Consider the following 4,764-nt stretch of genomic DNA (forward strand, 5'->3'; position numbering starts at 1 on the left):
AGGCAGGTACAGGATACTGAGTTGGATGATCAGCCATGATCATGTTGAATGGCGGTGCAGGCTCGAAGGGCTGAATGGCCTACTCCTGCACCTATTGTCTATGTTTCTATGTCTCCTCAGTCGCGCAAAAAGTCGTAGCGTCTTTCTAGTAGCCGCTAAATTTTCAACATGTTGAAAGAAATTTAGGCGACAGTGGGTTTGGCGCCAATGTGCGTAGCTTGACTTCTCCTGACGTAGGTGCTGTCGTAGGTTGTCGCCAGGATGGCGCAGGTTGTCACCGGTTTTTCGGCGACCTGCTACGACTATGACAGTCGCCGGCAGTTGCCTAAAAAATCGGCAAGTGGGACGGGCCCGTTGCTGGCAGTAGTGCTGATCTTAGTTGGTGTATCAAGTTCAAGTTCAAGTGATACCCTACTGAGAGATGCCGCTCATAGATGGTCCCATTGCACCTCCCTACAACCTTTTAACACAGATAGACAGAAGATGCTTGGAACCTGCGTCGATAGACACAAAGTGCCGGAGTAACTCAGCGGGACAGACACCATCTCTGGAGAGAAGGAACAGGTGATGTTTCAGGTCGAGACCCTTCTTCTGATGTCCATAGACAGTAGACAATAGACAATAGGTGCAGGAGTAGGCTATTTAGCCCTTCGAGCCAGCACCGCCATTCAATGTGATCATGGCTGATCAACCCCAATCAGTACCCCGTTCCTGCCTTCTCCCCATATCCCCTGACTCCGCTAGCCCCTAGAGCCCTATAGAAACATAGAAACATAGAAAATAGGTGCAGGTGTAGGCCATTCGGCCCTTCGAGCCTGCACCGCCATTCGATATGATCATGGCTGATCATCCAACTCAGTATCCCATCCCTGCCTTCTCTCCATACCCCCTGATCCCTTTAGCCACAAGGGCCACATCTAACTCTCTCTTAAATATAGCCAATGAACTGGCCTCAACTACCTTCTGTGGTAAAGAATTCCACAGATTCACCACTCACTGTGTAAAAAATGATTTTCTCATCTCGGTCCTAAAAGGCTTCCCCCTTATCCTTAAACTGTGACCCCTAGTTCTGGACTTCCCCAACATCGGGAACAATCTTCCTGCATCTAGCCTGTCCAACCCCTTAAGAATTTTGTAAGTTTCTATAAGATCCCCCCTCAATCTTCTAAATTCTAGCGAGTACAAGCCGAGTCTATCTAGCTCAAATATTGGCTCATCCGGGATTTGAACCCGGGGCCTCTCGCACCCTAAGCGAGAATCATACCCCCAGACCAACGAGCCAGTTAATTCCTGAAAAGTCACCTATTCTTTTTCTCCGGAGATTATGATTTTAGTGTTTAGTTTAGTTTACTATTGAAAGGTACAGGGCAAAGCCTTTTTTATTGCATACTATCCAGTCAGCAAACAGACTACACATGACTCCGATCAAGCCGTCCACAGTGTACAGATACTAGAAAAAATATTATAGCATTAAATGCAAGATAAAGCCCAATAAAAGTTTGTTCAAAGGTCTCCAATGAGGTCAATGGGAGGTCAGGACCGACCACTCATTAGTTGGTGAGAGGACGGTTCAGTTGCCTGATAACAGCTGGGAAGAAACAGTTCCATTCAATTCCCTGTGCAACTCCTGTTGAAATGAAACAGCTCTGATCTGCATGCAGCAGGATCTACACAGCAGTCAGGCATGGAGTCACAAGGGGGAACTCACATGGATATTTCTAAGGCAGAGATAGATTTTTGATTAGTACGGACATCAAGGGTTTATGGGGAGAAGGCGGGGGAATGGGCAGATAGTCTTAGGGTCATAGAGTGATACAGCGTGGAAACAGGCCCTTCGGCCCAACTTGCCCACACCGGCCAACATGGCCCAGCTACACTGGAACATTTTAGGGTGGTCGCGGTGGCGCAGCGGTAGAGTTGCTGCCTTACAGCGAACGCAGCGCCGGAGACCCGGGTTCGATCCCGACTACGGGTGCTGTCTGTACGGAGTTTGCACGTTCTCCCCGTGACCTGCGTGGGTTTTCTCCGAGATCTTCGGTTTCCTCCCACACACTCCAAAGACGTACAGGTTTGTTGGTTAATTGACTTGGCAAATGAAATATTTTCCCTAGTGGGTGTAGGATTGTGCTAATGTGCGGGGATCGCTGGTCGGCGCGGACCCGGTGGGCCGAAGGGCCTGTTTCCGTGCTGTATCTCTAAAGTAAACTAAACTAAACTACACTAGTCACACCTGCCAGCATTTGGTTCAAATCCCTCCAAACCTGTCCTATCCATGAGAGGAATAGATCGGGTAGATGCACAATCTCTTGCCCAGAGTAGGTGAATCGAGGAGCAGAGGACATAGGTTTAAGGTGAAGGGGAAAAGATTTAATAGGTAACTGAGGGATAACTTTTTCGCACAAAGGGTGGTGGGTGTATGGAACAAGCTGCCAGAGGAGGTAGTTGAGGCTGGGAACCATCCCAATGTTTAAGAAACAGTTAGACAAATACATGGATAGGACAGGTTTGGAGTGACCAAATGCGGGCAGGTGGGACTAGTGTAGCTGGGACATGTTGGCCGGTGCAGGCAAGTTGGGTCGAAGGGCCTGTTTCCATACTGGTACACAAAATTGCTGGAGAAACTCAGCGGGTGCAGCAGCATCTATGGAGCGAAGGAAATAGGGTTTCCACACTGAATCACTCTATGACTATAAATTTATGATCTAATGATGACAGTATGGTGCCATATTCTTTGAACTTGTTATTGCTGTTTGTATTTAGAAAAGCAGTCGGGTGCTCATTACATCTGTCTGTCTCTGGAATGGAACACCTAAATACGCATTTAAGCATCAGGGATAAAGTGCACTGAAGCATAGTGCATTAAAACACCCTTGTATATTTAACCATCTATGTAATGAGGACTACAGTGTATTTACAGCCTCCTCCTAACTCAATGGAGGTCATGTAGTAAATACTGTTCGAAACAAAATGATGAGTAAAATTTGATCGTAATTCATCCCCTCACCTACCCTCTCACTTCTTAAACTGAAGACGTTCAAAAGGGATAGAAGCAGAGTTAGGCCATTCGGCCCATCAAGTCTACTCCGCCATTCAATCATGGCTGATTTATCTTCCCATCACAACCTCATTCTCCTGCCTTCTCCCCATAACCCCTGACACCCGCACTAATCAACAATGTATCGATCTCTGCCTTAAAAATACCCAATGACCTGACCTGAATTCCACAGATTCACCACCCTATTCTTTTTCTTCTTCTTCTTCTTCTTCTTCTTCTACTTCTTCTTAGGCCCCCTTCGGTCGTGGCTGACCATGGGTGTCTCCAGGGATGGAGGATGCCTGTGCGTGACTTTGTTTAACGATGGGAGACTGGTGCACAGACAGCCACCCCACGGTCCTTGACAGATCTGGGTCATGGAGTCCAAGACGACCGGAGACCCTTTTCTGCTGCAGCCTTCATCCGCCTTCCCAGCCGTTGTGACGCTCCACTAAGGTCCACCGTCGTCCTCCGCCTGTTCCACCGTTGACGTCTTGGTTGGATTGCTCTTTGTCAGAGACCTCTCCCCCTCGACCTTACCGCCATGGGTGGCCCTACCAGGAGCATAGCTCCAGACGACATCGCTCTCAGGATCTCAGGACCACACAAGCTTCTCCACCACGACAAGGTGACAATCCACGGAGCCACCCTATAGAAACATAGAAACATAGAAACAGAGAAAATAGGTGCAGGAGTAGGCCATTCGGCCCTTCGAGCCTGCACCGCCATTCATTGTGATCATGGCTGATCATCCAACTCAGTATCCTGTACCTGCCTTCTCTCCATACCCCCTGATCCCTTTAGCCACAAGGGTCACATCTAACTCCCTCTTAAATATAGCCAATGAACAGGCCTCAACTACCTTCTGTGGCAGAGAATTCCACAGATTCACCACTCTCTGTGTGAAAAATGATTTTCTCATCTCGGTCCTAAAAGACTTCCCCTTTATCCTTAAACTGTGACCCCTTGTTCTGGACTTCCCCAACATCGGGAACAATCTTCCTGCATCTAGCCTGTCCAACTCCTTAAGAATTTTGTAAGTTTCTATAAGATCCCCCCTCAATCTTCTAAATTCTAGCGAGTACAAGCCGAGTCTATCCAGTCTTTCTTCATATGAAAGTCCTGACATCCCAGGAATCAGTCTGGTGAACCTAGTAGTCTGTCCTGTTGCCACAGTCAATTTTCGTTAGACACTAACTTTTCTATTTAAAGCTCATGAATTTAGTTTTGTTTCGTTTAGAAATACAGCGCGGAAACAGGTCCTTCGGACCACTGAGTCCACACCAACTGGCCATCCCCGCACACTAACACTATCCTGCACATACTGGGGACAATGTACATTTATACCAAGCCAATTAACCTACAAACCTGTACGTCTTGTGGGAGTAAACCGAAGAACATACAAACTCGGTACAGACAAGTACCCGTAGTCAGGATCGAACCCGGGTCCCCGGCGCTACATTCGCTGTAAAGGGCCTGTCCCACTTGTGCGTTATTTGCGCGTCATTAACGTGACATCATTTACGCGTCGCAACATCATTTATGCGTTACGCACGCGTGGTGATGCGCGCATGGCGAGGATTATGCGTGCACGGCGCGTGATGAGACTTGGTGGCGTAGGCAGTGATGCGCAAATTACGCCCATGTGGGATGGGCCCTTAAGGGAACAACTCTACCGCTGCACCACCGTGCCGTGAGACTTCATTGTGATTGCAGTGGGTTGAAGCCTT

At 48.2% G+C, this 4,764-nt stretch overlaps 1 non-coding gene across 1 annotated transcript; it reads right to left on the reverse strand.

Annotated features, from left to right (window-relative positions):
* Positions 1–1,209: 1,209 nt before the first annotated feature.
* Positions 1,210–1,281, reverse strand: trnap-agg. Its single transcript has one exon. It is a non-coding gene; the product is annotated as a tRNA-Pro (tRNA).
* Positions 1,282–4,764: the final 3,483 nt, after the last annotated feature.

The sequence above is a fragment of the Amblyraja radiata genome, chromosome 6 (assembly GCF_010909765.2).
Source record: "Amblyraja radiata isolate CabotCenter1 chromosome 6, sAmbRad1.1.pri, whole genome shotgun sequence".
Taxonomy (NCBI): domain Eukaryota; kingdom Metazoa; phylum Chordata; class Chondrichthyes; order Rajiformes; family Rajidae; genus Amblyraja; species Amblyraja radiata.